Raw genomic sequence first — 18,187 nt, 5'->3', positions numbered from 1 at the left:
TACGGCTCTGTGTAGTAAATGCCGCTCCATCTGAAAGCACGTGCTGGAGATTTACTACTAATCACCAGAAGCAGTGTTGCCAACTTCTTTCAATAGAAAGTAGCTAAACCCAGTTTGAAAAGTCGCTAAATGTCGCCAGATGACGTCATACGCGAATTAGCATATTAATGACGTCATCGCGTCTGTTGCCTTTTACATTTGTTTGTCTCTCTGTTCTCACATACTGCATTTTAATGCAGCCAAATTCTCAATAAAACTGTTTTCATTTATATATATTACTGTTTCTGTTGTCAGACAACAGAATAAATATGAAACAGTGACTGAAATGCGGCCCTTTAAGACTATATAACCAGTTCTCCCTTCCAAGAGGTTAATCTGCACAAAAATCCTGCTTTATATTTGAGTCATCGTCTGATGAAATGAAACGCACATAAGAAAAGACAAGACACAGACAATTCCTGTGCTGTGATTTCGGCTATATTTGCATGTAAAATTAGAGAAGCAACATAATATCTATTTTAACTGAAGGCGCTGCTCCTCTCAGCCGCTCGCTGAACAGAGCAGACGCAGAGAGAGAGGTGTGTGCGCGCTGACCTCGCGCCGTTGCGTCAGTACCAGCGATTATAGAGACTCGCTAAGGTTTGTCCAAGAAGTCGCTAGATTTGTCGCTAGTCGCTTTTTTGGAAAAAAAAAAAGTCGCCAAGGGGTCTGAAAAGTCGCTAAATCTAGCGACAAAGTCGCTAAATTGGCAACACTGATAGGGTGAGCCCTTCCCAGTGGAATGCAGGGAGAGTCACTAGCGTGTGCAGCAGCAACAGCCTCCCCCGGGGCCTAATGCCAGTCCTGTAAGGCGTTTTATTTACTTAGGGGGCGCTGTTGGTCTACTTGTAATAAAATGAAAGTAAAATTCACAAATAACATTAAGATTGCGTTTCTGATTAAACAAAGCAGTAAGAAATTATAGCTTACATGAATAAAAATCACAAACAAGACAAGTAAATTAAATAATTTTATATATACAGATTTATTCATTAATGTGTTATATGTTTTTTTTCAAACATATTATGAAAACTTAAATACAAGGAGGTCTAAAAGATTTTCAGAATTTGTACAACTCTTTTGCTTTAGACCATCTACAAATGTTAAGTATTCAAATAAAATGTTAAGGATTGATTTATAGTTGCTTTATAGTTATTTTCAAAGCTTTCAATGTACTCTCATTATAAAATAACTTCACTGTTTATTTCATTCTCAAAAGTAAGTTTTTGTTAAAAACTAACCAAAATGAAAAATAGAGTTTTTATAATCTATGTACAGGAGAGACTTGATGTTGTTTCCAAACAAAAGGAAATATATCGGTATTGGCATCGGCTATCGGCGGAAATGAGTTGAAAAATATCGGCATATCGGATATCGGCAAAAATCCAATACCATGCATCCCTACTTTCTGTCTATGGTTGTTACACTGCCTCACTGACCCTGAGATGGGAAAATATAACTTTTTTAAATATTAGCAATAACCTTTTCTAATGAAATGATTCTCATTAAATTTGGAAAAAAATGAAAGAAATAATTGTATAGTATATAAATAGCATAAATTGCATGCTTTCTGTAGAATGACCCTTATCATCTTGAAGGGCAGGTCTCCAGCCCTTGCAGGTGTAGCCAAAGTCAGTCTAAATACTGGCTGAAGTGTAACAGGGTATGTAAACAATACCCTCAGTTCCAAATGACTAAACTAATCCCTAATCCCCACCAATGTTTCAGATTCTGTGTTTACCAAATGGAACTGATGCCCCATTCCAAAAATATCAGCATTTATGCCTGATGTCATCTACAGACGTGTGCACCATTTAGATAACAATAGAAAAAAACAAAGACTGTACAGTGTACTACAGTCTACTTGACCAATTTAACAATGTTAAACCTAATTTCTTTAGGGACCTATGTGAAAACTGACTAATAATAATAATTTTTTATACTTTTTTTTTGGCTGGAGCAGCATGGCTCAAAAAGGTCCTGGGTTTGAGTAATTCTGAACTAGAAACCATTTCTGTTGGGGGGTTTGCGTGTTCTCCCAGTGTTAGTACTAATTTAGTGGCTCAAAGTGGCTCAAAATACAATAAACCTATACAATCTAAGAATAAATTAAACTAATAAATCAAAATGCTTTTGAATGAGGACATGACGGAATGTCTTTCCATATCTAAGCATCATGTACACATGATCTGCTCTATTTTATGTGTGTAGCAAATAGCAAGTTTCAGTATGATCCATAATTACGGTGGAAGCGAGGCATGAATCAGAGCAGCAGTCACACACACTGAAGCATATTTTATCCCATCAGTCACACTGAAGTGCATTCATGATGAGGTATGTGATTGTATATTGGTGTATTGCATATTGTTGCCTGTTTTTCAATGAGAAATTGAACTATGTTCTGGACAATAACACCATCATGACAAAAGTCTCTTAAAGAGCCACCACACATTATTTTGCTTCAAATATTAGTCTACTCAACCTGACAGCTTATACAACTAAATATGTGTCTAAAATTACCCACAGAATACTGGCAGGACTTCTGTCTATAGTTACTTCTGCCTAGATGCCCTTGACCCAGGTCAAACTACTGTTGAGTGCTTTCAAAATTGTGCTCTTTGATATTCATACGAAGAGTTTACAGTAGCTACACTGTCATGTCAGACAGGTGAATCACCTGCATAGGGTGAAGCTCAGACTTCCTAACAGATGTTTTTGGTGCTGTGGTAACAGAGCACAAGATATACAGAAATGTGCATATCATGCTGTTACAAATAAAGAATTGGTTTTAAGCATAATAAAAGATTGAGATTGAGCTTAATTCATGATTTTAAATGTCCCATGGTAGTTAATGAAACAGGAACTGAACTTCTGCACATATACAGTAGCAGATAGCAGAATATGTAAACAACAAAACACATTATTGTAATTGTACTATTATGTGATCTTCTTGGACAACATTATACTAGCTGTTAATTTTGTGTCTCAGAGGGCACACTCAAGATATTTTGAAGAATGTAGGTGACCAAACAGTTAACGGTAGCCTTTGATGGTATGGTATTTTTTCATATTATGGTAGTCAGTGGCTACTGTCAACTGTTTGGTTACCCAAATTCTTCAAAATATCATCTTCTGTGTTTAGCTGAAGAAATACATTTATATTTTGTTTGGAACAATTCAGTGTGCGTAAATGATAACAGAATTTTCATTTATTGGTTGAACTGTATAGTTTATTAGTTGCGTTTACAAAGTACATACTGCAGTGAATGAAGAATAATGGTAGTTGCTGGCTTTGATAAATGTGTAATTCTTTCATAAATTTTATTTGAACAATACAAAACGCATACCTTATATCAGACAATATACCCAATAATTATTTGTCTTATAATTAATCTTACGGTTTCATCATTAGTGGTGTAACAAATTCCATATGATGTTGCTGATATAAAAGTAGACTGAGATACACACCCTACAGAATTAAGCTGGAATGTGTTTCTGAAGCCTGTGCAAATTTTTCAGCACTGCAGCTCTCTCAGCGCATACACGGTGATTAGTTGTACATGACCCCTGAGAGAACTGAACCTTACAGAGTCAGCAGGTTACCAACATTACTTTAGTAAAATGAGAAGCCAAAGCAGGTGTGTGTCTCAAACACTTCCCTTTACCCTAAAGTTTAGAGGTTTTTTTCCTGTTCCTCACCTTTCCCTTTCTTCTCATCACTCTAATTGTTCTTTAAGCCGTATATATAGTAGCTTCCTGGTTCATGGAGAGAGCATAGTACATTAGCTGTGTTTTGTCTAAGTGATAAAACATTGTGCAAACTGATTTTTGTACAGCAAAAACTTGTAGTTTACTCACTTTTGCTTGATCTTTGGTGCAGGAACCATGGTTGATGTGCAATGTTTCTTTCTCATGTATAGTTGATATTTACACTGGTAAACAGTTTGGGATAATTAAGATGTTTTAATGTTTTAAAATAAGTCTCCTGTGTTGACCAAGTCCACATTTATTTGATCACTGAAATATAATAAAATCTATAATATTACTACAATTTAATATAAGTATTTTCAATTTAAGTATATATTCAAATGGAATTTACTCTTGTGACAGCAAAGCTGAATTTTCAGCAGCACTATTTCAGTCTCCAGTGTCACTTGATCCTTCAGAAATCATTCTAATATTCTGATAATTCAGCTTTGCCGTTAAAGGAATACATTACATTTTAAAATATAATAATAATAATAATAATAATAATAAACAGTAATTTAAAATTGTTTTAATATTTCATAATATTACTGTTTTGTATTTTTAATCAAATAAATGCATCTTGGGTGGGCATAAGAGGCGTCTTTTAAAAACATTAAAAATCTTAATTATTTAAAAGATTTGACCAGTAGTGTACATGAATATTGTGTACAATATTCAATCACCCATTCCTAAGGGCAGACCAATGCAGAGAAAACAGCTGCACTTCTGTACTTTACCTGACAGTACGATAAATCACATATTCACATATAATCACATATAATTCACATATATCCACACAGTGGCAACAGCTTATTGAGAATATCAAGTCTTAGGGAATCTTTTATCTACTACAGATGCAACAAAAATAAGGCATGCATTCATTTACAATGTGGGAAACTACCAAAAAATGCAGTAAAATATTACAGTGAGTGCTATATATAAATATAGAGCTGATTATCATCAGCATAACAGTGAAAGCTAACACCATGTTTCTTGATGATATTTCCCAAGGGTAACATGTAAAGTGTGAAAAGCAATGGTCCTAGTACTAAACCTTGTGGTACTCTATACTGTACTTGTGATTGTTATGATACCTCGTCATTCACTGCTATGAATTGATGAGTTGATTTTTTGTCAAAGTCACTTTGATTTTTATTTAAAAGTCCCATGTTCTCAGAAACCAATGACAACAAGAACTCAACATGCACTCCCTTCTCTCTTCCGGACTACTTTTCTTCTGTGTTCTTCAAACCAGCTGGTTTTCAAAATAGCTTTCTGTACTGTACTACCACCAATCTTACCCTTTTGTGTAACAGCAGTGGCTTCGGGCATGTGATCTAATGCTCAAATCTAATTGGACGGCACATTTCATCACAGAAAAAAAAAATAGACACACTGGTTGGGGGGAAAAAATCAGGCCCAGAGTGAATAGCTCCATAGGGATCTATTGTTTCGATTCCAGAGCGTCATTGTGTCGTGTATTTGCGTCACTTAATCACGCTCAGTGTGAAAGGCCCTTTACTCTTGTTTGTTGTATCCCTAAGCTTGTTTTTGTTGCTCTTTGATAGCATGCTGCTGTGCAATTGTTGCTGTTTCATGGAGATGAGAGAGGATTGTCTTGGCATGACACCCTAATCAACAACTACATGATCTCTGAGTACCTGCTTGAATTTCACATCTATAGGGAGTCTCAGCACTTAGCCAATCTCTGACTTCTGCTGTTGACACTGAACTTTCATTTGAAAAGTATCCTGGATCCCCCACTCACTAACTACCTGAGCCTTAGACAGTAGGCTTTTGGAGTATGCAGCACTCAGCAACATCTGGAGGTCAGTCTGACGTCGATCCTCCAGAAGGATCAGGATCATGCCACCGATGTTACTTGCTTGCTATGCTTCAGCTACCCCTCTGTGTTGTGTTGTGTTGTGTAGATAAAGACGAGAAACAGCTTGCTGGTTCACATGGTCTTTATTAGAAAAATCTGCTTCAGATGGAATAAATGCAGTTAATAAACAATGAAGTGTCAGTTTGCCTGCTCCTCTCTCCACTCAGACCTGAGTACCTGCTTGAATTTCACATCTATAGGGAGTCTCAGCACTTAGCCAATCTCTGACTTCTGCTGTTGACACTGAACTTTCATTTGAAAAGTATCCTGGATCCCCCACTCACTAACTACCTGAGCCTTAGACAGTAGGCTTTTGGAGTATGCAGCACTCAGCAACATCTGGAGGTCAGTCTGACGTCGATCCTCCAGAAGGATCAGGATCATGCCACCGATGTTACTTGCTTGCTATGCTTCAGCTACCCCTCTGTGTTGTGTTGTGTTGTGTAGATAAAGACGAGAAACAGCTTGCTGGTTCACATGGTCTTTATTAGAAAAATCTGCTTCAGATGGAATAAATGCAGTTAATAAACAATGTTTGTTTGCCTGCTCCTCTCTCCACTCAGACCTCATGTAGACTGCATCGTGTTCACAGAAATGAAAGACAATTTCATTTCCACAAAAAAAAAAAAGAAAGAATACAAAATATATCACTAGCAGTGCTGGGTAGATTACTTACAAATTGTAATCCGTTGCTGATTACAAATTACAAGATGAAAATTGTAGTTAGTAATATAATCTCTTAGATTAGGTAATGAATTCTGTCTACTTTACAGACTACAAAAGCCTTCCAAATGACTCACTGAATGATAATTCAAATAATTCAAATGTGTTCATTGCACCAAATGTCATGAGCTGGGTTTGACTCTGGTTATCTTTTCCTTTCAATGTCTTGCGCTCTATCCTAGACTCAGCTGTTTGCTGCTCGCGCTGATTGGGATGGCACCTGCTCGCCCTTTACTCTCATTAACGTCTCTATTTCTCTCTGCCTGTTCCTAGGCGTTTTGCCAGATTATTGTGCTTCGTTACCTGTCTCGTTGCTATGCTCTCCTGTTATTTTCAGTCAAGTCTAGTCGTGTCCTTTTTTGTTCTGTCAAGTGAATCCAGCCGAGTTACTCGCCTGTGCTCTGCACAGTCTCTCAGTTGCCCGCCGCCCGCTGTACTCCCTCCTCCGGACGCTGTCCGCTGGATACACGGTCTGCTGGGATAGTCACTCCTCGCCCTACCGCCTGAGACTACACTCCTCTTTTCCCAATGAAGTTGGCTCCTGAGTTCCTGTTATTCCTGAGTTGCTTCCAGATCTACGTTCGCCTGATACGGCCAGTGAACGGCAGACTGCCTGAGTATATTTAAAGGACAATACATCTCTGTTTGACGTGCCTTTACTTCTGGGTCCTTTTGGCTTGACAGAATAATCTTGCCAAAGGGATGGACCCAGTGAAGGAGACTCCCATTCGTTCAGCGGTCGAGCTGCAGGGTGCTATGCTGGGCTGACATGAAGAGGAACTGTCTGCCGCCAAGTACGCCATAGAGAGTCTGGCCGCCCAGGTGATGGAGTTAACCAATCAGCTGCATCTCCTGTGTCCCGAGCAACCAGCCATGCCTGAGTCTTGTAACTTTCCTGAACCACGAATAAACAATCCCCCTCGCTACTCCGGACTGCCTACAGAATGCCATGCATTTTTGACTCAATGTGAAGTGTTTTTTTACCTCCAACCATCAACTTATGCTGTTTTCTCTCTTTAAGGAGGAGATGACTAAGGTATTCAACCGCTCGGTCTATGGATCTGAGGCATCCCGACAACTTGCTGCACATTGCCAGTGTAGGCGGACAGCTGCCGATTACGCAATTGAGTTCCACACATTAGCAGCCACTTGTGAGTGGAACGAACCAGCCCTCACTGCTCGCTTCTTGGATGGAATGAATTGGGAGATCAAGGAGGAGATTCTTGCCTGTGATTTGCCATCCCGCTTTGAACAGCTGGTTGAGCTGGCAATCTGCCTCAACAAGCGTTTTGAGTTGCGCGGCCGCGCCCGCACCCGCACCCTCGTTCCTGTCCAACAAGCTGCTTCAGCTGCCGTTTCGCCCTCGTTCATGACTTCTTTTGAACCCAAGCCTATGCAACTGGGAGGTATTCATATCTCCGCTGCGGAGCGACAGCGCCGCATTCAGGAGGGACTCTGCATGTATTGTGGCGCTCAGGGGCATTACGCCGCAGGGTGCCTGGTAAAAGAGATGGCTCGCCAATAGACCGGGGAGTACTGGCGAGCGTGACTACTTTCTCCCCAGCTCTCAAGACGCGCACCTCCATCGCCACCCTTCTGCGCTATGGTGGGACCACCTTTAAGTGCATTGCTCTCATTGATTTGGGGGCCGAGGGGAATTTCATTGATGAAGGGTGGGCTCTCGACCATGGCATTCCTTTCAACGAGTTGAATGACCCTCCCACTATCTATGCCCTGGATGGTCGCATCCTTGCCAAGATCCTCCGAGCCACCGTATCGGTGAGTCTCACCATCTCTGGCAACCACCAAGAGACAATGTCTTTTTAAATTTTTTGTTCCCTCCATCACCTATTGTTTTGGGGCATCCTGTTTGCCTGCTCCTCTCTCCACTCAGACCTCATGTAGACTGCATCGTGTTCACAGAAATGAAAGACAATTTCATTTCCACAAAAAAAAAAAAGAAAGAATACAAAATATATCACTAGCAGTGCTGGGTAGATTACTTACAAATTGTAATCCGTTGCTGATTACAAATTACAAGATGAAAATTGTAGTTAGTAATATAATCTCTTAGATTAGGTAATGAATTCTGTCTACTTTACAGACTACAAAAGCCTTCCAAATGACTCACTGAATGATAATTCAAATAATTCAAATGTGTTCATTGCACCAAATGTCATGAGCTGGGTTTGACTCTGGTTATCTTTTCCTTTCAATGTCTTGCGCTCTATCCTAGACTCAGCTGTTTGCTGCTCGCGCTGATTGGGATGGCACCTGCTCGCCCTTTACTCTCATTAACGTCTCTATTTCTCTCTGCCTGTTCCTAGGCGTTTTGCCAGATTATTGTGCTTCGTTACCTGTCTCGTTGCTATGCTCTCCTGTTATTTTCAGTCAAGTCTAGTCGTGTCCTTTTTTGTTCTGTCAAGTGAATCCAGCCGAGTTACTCGCCTGTGCTCTGCACAGTCTCTCAGTTGCCCGCCGCCCGCTGTACTCCCTCCTCCGGACGCTGTCCGCTGGATACACGGTCTGCTGGGATAGTCACTCCTCGCCCTACCGCCTGAGACTACACTCCTCTTTTCCCAATGAAGTTGGCTCCTGAGTTCCTGTTATTCCTGAGTTGCTTCCAGATCTACGTTCGCCTGATACGGCCAGTGAACGGCAGACTGCCTGAGTATATTTAAAGGACAATACATCTCTGTTTGACGTGCCTTTACTTCTGGGTCCTTTTGGCTTGACAGAATAATCTGGCCAAAGGGATGGACCCAGTGAAGGAGACTCCCATTCGTTCAGCGGTCGAGCTGCAGGGTGCTATGCTGGGCTGACATGAAGAGGAACTGTCTGCCGCCAAGTACGCCATAGAGAGTCTGGCCGCCCAGGTGATGGAGTTAACCAATCAGCTGCATCTCCTGTGTCCCGAGCAACCAGCCATGCCTGAGTCTTGTAACTTTCCTGAACCACGAATAAACAATCCCCCTCGCTACTCCGGACTGCCTACAGAATGCCATGCATTTTTGACTCAATGTGAAGTGTTTTTTTACCTCCAACCATCAACTTATGCTGTTTTCTCTCTTTAAGGAGGAGATGACTAAGGTATTCAACCGCTCGGTCTATGGATCTGAGGCATCCCGACAACTTGCTGCACATTGCCAGTGTAGGCGGACAGCTGCCGATTACGCAATTGAGTTCCACACATTAGCAGCCACTTGTGAGTGGAACGAACCAGCCCTCACTGCTCGCTTCTTGGATGGAATGAATTGGGAGATCAAGGAGGAGATTCTTGCCTGTGATTTGCCATCCCGCTTTGAACAGCTGGTTGAGCTGGCAATCTGCCTCAACAAGCGTTTTGAGTTGCGCGGCCGCGCCCGCACCCGCACCCTCGTTCCTGTCCAACAAGCTGCTTCAGCTGCCGTTTCGCCCTCGTTCATGACTTCTTTTGAACCCAAGCCTATGCAACTGGGAGGTATTCATATCTCCGCTGCGGAGCGACAGCGCCGCATTCAGGAGGGACTCTGCATGTATTGTGGCGCTCAGGGGCATTACGCCGCAGGGTGCCTGGTAAAAGAGATGGCTCGCCAATAGACCGGGGAGTACTGGCGAGCGTGACTACTTTCTCCCCAGCTCTCAAGACGCGCACCTCCATCGCCACCCTTCTGCGCTATGGTGGGACCACCTTTAAGTGCATTGCTCTCATTGATTTGGGGGCCGAGGGGAATTTCATTGATGAAGGGTGGGCTCTCGACCATGGCATTCCTTTCAACGAGTTGAATGACCCTCCCACTATCTATGCCCTGGATGGTCGCATCCTTGCCAAGATCCTCCGAGCCACCGTATCGGTGAGTCTCACCATCTCTGGCAACCACCAAGAGACAATGTCTTTTTAAATTTTTTGTTCCCTCCATCACCTATTGTTTTGGGGCATCCTTGGTTAACTCAGCATAACCCCCAGATCAATTGGGCTAAGGGTACCATGATATCTTGGAGTTTATTGTGTCATGTTAAGTGTCTTGTCTCTGCTGTGCCTGCTGTTTCTGCTGTCTCTATGTTTCAGGAGGAACCCGGTGATTTATCTGGTGTCCCTGAGGAGTACCACGATCTGCGAGCGGTGTTCAGTCAGTCACGGGCTGCTTCTCTCCCTCCCCATCGACCTTATGACTGCAGTATCGATCTTATCCCCGGTAGGACTCTGCCCCGTGGTAGACTATATTCTCTGTCCACACCTGAATGCTAGGCACTAGAGAAATACCTCGCCGACTCACTTGCCGCTGGTACCATTATTCCCTCCTCCTCTCCCACCGGTGCGGGGTTCTTTTTCGTGAAAAAGAAGGATGGCTCGTTGCGTTCCTGTATTGATTATCGTGGGTTGAACGACATAACTGTTAAGAACCACTTATGTCGTCGGCATTTGAGCTCTTGCAGGGAGCAAGGATTTTCACTAAATTGGACCTTCGCAATGCGTACATTTAGTGCGCATCAAGGAAGGAGACAAGTGGAAGACTGCTTTCAATACTTCCTTAGGCCACTTTGAATATCGGGTTTTACCGTTCGGGCTCGTCAATGCTCCGGCTGTCTTCCAGGTGCTCGTTAATGATGTCCTGAAGGACATGCTAAATTTTTTCGTTTTCGTGTACCTGGACAACATTCTAATTTTTTCGTCCTCCCTCCAGGAGCACGTCCAGCATGTTCGTCGCGTGCTTCAACGTCTGCTAGAGAATCACCTTTTTGTTAAGGCCAAGAAGTGCATCTTTCATGCTAGTTCTGTAACGTTTTTGGGCTCAGTCGTGTCCGTGAATGGGATCAGTATGGACCCTGCCAAGGTGCGCACCATTACTGATTGGCCTGTTCATGACTCTCGCACAGCGCTCCAGATGTTTTTGGGGTTTGCTAATTTTAATCGACGCTTTATTCGTAAATTCAGTCAAGACGCTGCCCCTCTAACTGCCCTTACCTCGACCAAGTCTCGTTTCTCTTGGTCTGAGGCTGCACAAGACGCTTTCGATCGTCTCAAGAGATTATTTACTTCTGCCCCATCTTTATTACTCCCAACCTCAGTCGTGTCCGTGAATGGGATCAGTATGGACCCTGCCAAGGTGCGCACCATTACTGATTGGCCTGTTCATGACTCTCGCACAGCGCTCCAGATGTTTTTGGGGTTTGCTAATTTTAATCGACGCTTTATTCGTAAATTCAGTCAAGACGCTGCCCCTCTAACTGCCCTTACCTTGACCAAGTCTCGTTTCTCTTGGTCTGAGGCTGCACAAGACGCTTTCGATCGTCTCAAGAGATTATTTACTTCCGCCCCATCTTTATTACTCCCAACACTACGAGACAATTCATAGTAGAGGTTGACGCATCTAATGTTGGTGTTGGAGCGGTGCTTTCGCAGTGCTCGCCACAGGACAACAGAGTTCACCTGTGCACGTTTTTCTATCACCGCCTCTCGCCAGCGAAACGTAACTATGATGTAGGTAACCGTGAACTCCTGGCCATTCGGTTGGCACTAGGTGAGTGGCGTCATTGGTTAGAGGGGGCAGTCATTCCATTCGTTGTCTGGACATATCATCAAAATCTAGCATATATTCGTTTGGCTAAAAGATTAAATGCTAGACAAGCACGTTGGGCTCTATTCTTTGGACGGTTCAACTTTACCATCTCGTACAGACCATGCTCTAAGAACACTAAACCTGATGCACTTTCTCGTCAGTTCGGTTCTTCAGAGGACAGCTCTTCCACAGAGACTATTTTGCCCAGTAGTTGTGTGGTCGGGGCTGTGGTCTGGAGAATCGAGCGGCAGGAAAAGAAGGCACTTGCTTGTGTCCCGATTCATCAAGAGCGCACTAAGGGAAGATTGTTTGTCTCTAGATCCGTTCGCCCAGCTGTTCTCCACTGGAGTCACGCCTCCAGGCTTGTTGCGCACCCTGGAGTTAGGGGGACTCTGGCTGCCGTCCGCCAACGTTTTTGGTGGCTGGCTATGACCCAAGATGTTCGTCGTTTTGTGGCCTCATGCCCCGTCTGCGCCCAGTCTAAGTCTAGCAATTCTCCCCCCACCGGCCTACTTTGTCCCCTCCCGGTTCCGTCTCGCTCTTGGTCACACATCGCCTTGGATTTCGTTATGGGATTGCCTCCTTCTGCAGGTAATTCTGTGATTCTTATAGTCGTTGATCACTTTTCTAAGGCAGCCCATTTTGTCCCCCTTCCTAAGCTCCCGTTCGCTAAAGAAACAGTGCAAGCGGTGTTCAATCACGTTTTTAAGGTTCACGGGCTACCCTCTGACATAGTCTCTGATAGGGGACCTCAATTTGTCTCTCAGTTTTGGAGGGAATTTTGTCGGCAGATTGGAGCTACTGCCAGTCTGTCGTCAGGATTTCACCCACAGTCTAATGGGCAGGCCGAACGCGTCAATCAGATTCTTGGGCGTTTACTCTGTACTCTGGCGGCTCACAATCCCGCTTCTTGGTGTGAGCAGCTGGGTTGGGCCGAGTATGCCTGTAACTCGCTACCGTCATCATCTACCGGATTATCTCCATTCCAATGTTGTCTGGGCTCCATTCCAGTGTTGTACCTGGAGAAGGGTGCGTAATGCATTGTGCAAGACAAGAGACTGCATCCGGCGTGCCGCCGATCGTCACCACTCTAAGGCCCCGAGATACGTCTGTGGTCAGAGAGTGTGGCTATCCACTCGTAATCTACCACTTCAGTCCCCATCTCAAAAGTTAGCGCCTAGATTTATTGGCCCTTTTTCGATTGTCAAGGTTCTCAGTCCTGTGGCGGTGCGACTCAGATTACCATGCTTTTTACAACGTGTGCACCCAGGTTTCCAAGTCTCGTGTATTAAATCCTTCATCCACCCACCCTCCCGTTCTTCCCCTCCCTCCCCCTGTCCTTATTGAGGGTTCCCCTGTCTACAGAGTCAAGAAGCTGTTGGCTGTCCGCCCTCGAGGGCAGGGTTTTCAGTACTTGGTCGATTGGAAGGGGTACGTCTCAGAGGAGAGAAGCTGGATTCTGGCCCGGGACATCCTGGACTGCTCGCTCATCGAGGACTTCCTTCGCTCTCGTCAGTCTTCTGCCTCGGGAGCTCTCCTCGGGGGAGGGGTACTGTTATGAGCCAGGTTTGACTCCGGTTATCTTTTCCTTTCAATGTCTTGCGCTCTATCCTTGACTCAGCTGTTTGCTGTCACTATCAGTGCTCGCGCTGATTGGGATGGCACCTGCTCGCCCTTTACTCTCATTAACATCTCTATTTCTCTCTGCCTGTTCCTAGGCGTTTTGCCAGATTATTGTGCTTCGTTACCTGTCTCGTTGCTATGCTCTCCTGTTATTTTCAGTCCAGTCCAGTCAAGTCTAGTCATGTCCTTTGTTGTTCTGTCAAGTGAGTCCAGCCGAGTTACTCACCTGTGCTCTGCCCAGTCTCTCAGTTGCCCGCCGCCTGCTGCACTCCCTCCTCCGGACGCTGTCCGCTGGATACACGGTCTGCTGGGGTAGTCGCTCCTCGCCCTGCCGCCCGAGACTACACTCCCGTTTTCCCATTCAAGTTGGCTCCTGAGTTCCCGTTATTCCTGAGTTGCTTCCAGATCTGCATTCGCCTGATACGGCCAGTGAACGGCAGACTGCCTGAGTTTATTTAAAGGACAATAAATCTCTGTTTGACGTGCCTTTGCTTCTGGGTCCTTTTGTCTTGACACCAAAGATGTCACAAATATGACGCATATAGAACTCATAAAAATTATTCCTTTATATATATATTTTTTTGTTTTAAGACAATTTTGTCTATTTTGTTCCCATGTTTATATATCAATTTTCAACAGGCAAATAAAGAAATTTTGAGCAAAGTTAAACATTAAAATTGATACGTGCTAGGCAGCTATACAGAAGATAGTAGTGTTTTCATTAAGCTCAATTCAGTTCAAGTTTTGTTCTCATTCGATAGTGTAAGTGCAGTCAAATAAATAATATTACTGAATATTTACTGTCTTTTAAAGCCAGAAACAACAACAACAACGACAACTTGTGAGAAACCAGGCTCAGTCAGGGGGGCAGTTCTCCACTGGCCTAAATAAACAAACAGACGACTGTTTTTTCAATGCTGTAAGCACAATAAACATCCTTTTATAAGGTTAATTTAGATGTCGACACTAATGAAGCTTAAAATTTAGGTTTGAACATAATTTCCATGTTTCCATTTGTAATTTCATGGTTTTAATTACTTTATAAATGGTAATAACAAATGAGTAGGTGCATCCCAAATTTTGACTGGTAGTTCACATTCTTAGCTTTGGTTGTGCAACGGGAAACTAACGTCAGCATAATGAAAAAAGAAAAAGTTTTTGGATACTTTTGTATTATTATTATTTTTTAATAGTACATAGAAATACAATACAATACATTTTGAGTTTCAAAATCAACCATAGATCTTAGGGACATGTACACACAGGAGAAATTGTAATGCTTCCCAGTAATGTTGTGTTTAATGCTGCGTAGGTGCTGAAAGATGCTTTGAGTGAGGAGACTGTAAGTCGCACAGACAGAGAGACAGAAAGAACATGTGTATGAGTGTGTTTTACTATGAGTCTGTGAACTTTGTTGGGTGAAACGACAATCGATGCCCACTTAGGAGGTGCCGTGCTGGCAAAGACTCGTATTAAGAGGGATATGACAACACTACAAGGTAATTCCTGTATCAGCAGCAGTCATGAGCTTATGGAGTAATACAGAAACACCATTCTTATGGCTCTAGTGTATAGCACTCACACAATTTAACCCATTAACTGGAATCTGTGAAACACTGGTGGTCTCTCAGTTCAATCAATCCTATGTCTTTAAATGATAATAAAACCTACATATACTCAGGTCTCATACATATAGGATCATTCTCTGATTGTCTAATGCACACTGCACACAAAAAGAGCTGGTTCCCATTTTAACTGCTTGCTTTATGCAGCTTCCAGAAGCAAGAGCATGCTGTTTTTTATCCAGTTCTCAAAATCAAGGTACCAAGCTGATGCATGCTTTTGAGGAAAAACTAGATTTGCCTAGTAAACTAGTAAAAGACATCATATCCTTGAAAGACTGTTTTGTTTGAGGCACTTAGTAGCAACTAGATATTGATGAGCAGAACTCTATTTCAATATGTTTTTTGAGTATCTGATAAATAAAACTGGGTGATACATGCATTATTGTGATGTATTTCATATGTAATTTAAATAAGTTGAGCGCAGAGAGGAAACACACAGTCATATAAACATATTTCAAAAACTTCATTATGAACTATTTGTTTGCAGTAATTATATTAACAGTAATAATATGAACTTCCTATTTTAAGAACAGCTAATGGGGCCCTTCAGAGTGAGCCAGAGCGTAGGGATGCTAACTTCTGTTTGGAATTTGCCCTTACATAGTCCCAGAACAGACATTATTAGAAGTTCTGTCATGACAAGTTTTGGAGAGATTAGCATGGTAATATACATGGCAATGCTATTGTATTTGGTTATTATATTAAGCTCATTTACTTATGACGTAACAGAAACCAACCAGCTGCACTGTGTAGATTATGATGTGATTGCTAGTAAATTGAGTGCTGCACTAGAGAAGGCAACGAGTGTTATCACTATGTTGGAGACATACTATCTTTCCCAAGGCAGACGAACTTAGAGGAGTTACAATCATCCGGGTTTAAATTGTGCTCAAATTGATTTTTATTTTTTATTTGAATTAAATTTATTTTGACGCAATATTTACACTGAAGCTGGCAAGCGGCTATGGTAAGGGGCATGACATTTCCCGGCCATGCGCCGAGGACTTGTTTGGACTACAACGCATATTCACAACACACACTGGCCCAGCTAACCAATCACAGCACATTTCGTATTTCAGAAGGCAGGCCTTCATTTGATACAGCAACTATTCGAACTGTTCATGCCAGACTGGGGAGAGAGGTGTTTTAATAATGTAAAATATGTGAAAAATAATGTGTTTTTCGAACAACCTAGTATGAAAGCCTGTTCTAGTACACCCCCAAAACAAAATCAAGACTTTGTAAAAGAGCATAATAGGACCCCTTTAAAGACCTATCACCCTGCGCCATCCAGAGCTTCATGACAGAACTTTGTATTTATTAGAAGGGGGACTTATTAGAAATCAGTGTACAAATCAGAATGATTTTGAAACTAATATATTTTAAGGTTCAAACAAACAAACAAGCATAAAAACAAAAAACACTTACATATGGTTGCTTTAAGTCACCTGCTTCTCATAATTTCTCCATACATTTGTCTCTCCTCTAAAGTTTCAGATGAGGTACAAGACTGTTATTTGTGCCATTTATTGACAAATATGAGCCATTTGATCAATTTCATTTAAGGATTTTTAATGCACAAAATTGCAAGTTAGGTGGTCTTCCATAGAAAAGTCTTCTCATGTGGGAGATACATTAATGTGTTACTGTGTGCATGTGTGTGTGTGTGTGTGTTGCCAAAGTGCAGAGTGGCCAGAAGAAGCTGCAATGTGGACCAGATTTGATGTCAAAAGCCAAAACCCTTTCTGTGCAACACCAGAGGAACAGTAAAAACAACATGGAATCAGATACTAATGAACGCTGTTTGGGTACAACAGTCCTACAGCGGGCAGCACTCCACATCAATCAACCTAACCCTAACCCTAACCCTCACATTACACAGAAATGTACCACTAACAACATGCAGTCACATGCAGTTATCAACCTGGTTTCAATAAACAACCTAACACCTGATTCTTAATAAAAATGAAAAGATAAGAGCAACAACAGTTACTGTAATACAAAGAACAATAGATTCATGCTAGGAAGATGTTTGTATCTGACTGTAATCGGACCGATGATATATGGCAAGGGACAGTATTCATAATCAAAATATAATACTGTGAAACCACTGTGAAATCTTCATGCATGCATTATTACTCTGCCCCAAAAAAAAGTTTGCATGACCTTGCATTTGAACCACACACATTCTGCTTTTAATCTCCATATCTAAACCAACCATGACCTTGTATAGCACATTACTTCAGGTGACGTTTGGGCTGAAGTCATCAAAGAGCTATTATGGGAAACGCAAGAGTTTTTGATAAAGAGTTCTGATAAGTTTTCCAGTAGGATTCAAAACCAACCAGAATGGCTCAACCTGTTTTTACCTTTGACCAGCTAGATCACTATTTGTAGAATTGATACAAATAAATGAGCAACATGCTGTAGTCTGTCCTAATCAGGTGTGCTACAACAGGATTTCAGTGGCAGGCAATTAGTCTGTTCACACTGAATGGTTGGTTAGGACAAAAACTCTGATACCTCTGCTTGTCAATTTATAACATCTGGTAAGGACACAATGTTGAGGAACTAGAAAATACAAAACGTCTCGGGTTACATATGTAACCATGGTTCCCTGAGTAGGGAACGAGACACTGCGTGCCACCATGCTGAGGGGAGTGCATGCCAGAAAACCACGGCGAGCACTAAGTACCAACTATACCATAGCCATGGGAGTTGCCCCTGTGACGTTAAGACGGCTGTCAGTGACATTACCCCTACGACCAAAGGCCTAGGCTACATACCCCAAAAACGTACCTGTTAGTGCCAGAACTCCTGGGCCCGGGGTAGAGCTCAAGGCTTGGAATCAGGAATAGATTCCTTTAAGGGAATAGACCAAGAGCCTTGAATTATACTAAGTCTTGGCCTGTCACAGAGGGGCTACCGAATGCTCTATATGCTGAAGGAACTGTCTCAACAGACCCCTAGTAGCAACACCCTGTTAAAAGTGGGTATCCGGAGGA

The sequence above is a fragment of the Sinocyclocheilus anshuiensis genome, unplaced genomic scaffold (genome assembly GCF_001515605.1).
Source record: "Sinocyclocheilus anshuiensis isolate Anshui unplaced genomic scaffold, SAMN03320099.WGS_v1.1 scaffold1004, whole genome shotgun sequence".
Classification (NCBI taxonomy): Eukaryota; Metazoa; Chordata; class Actinopteri; order Cypriniformes; family Cyprinidae; genus Sinocyclocheilus; species Sinocyclocheilus anshuiensis.
This window is presented reverse-complemented; position numbering follows the sequence as displayed.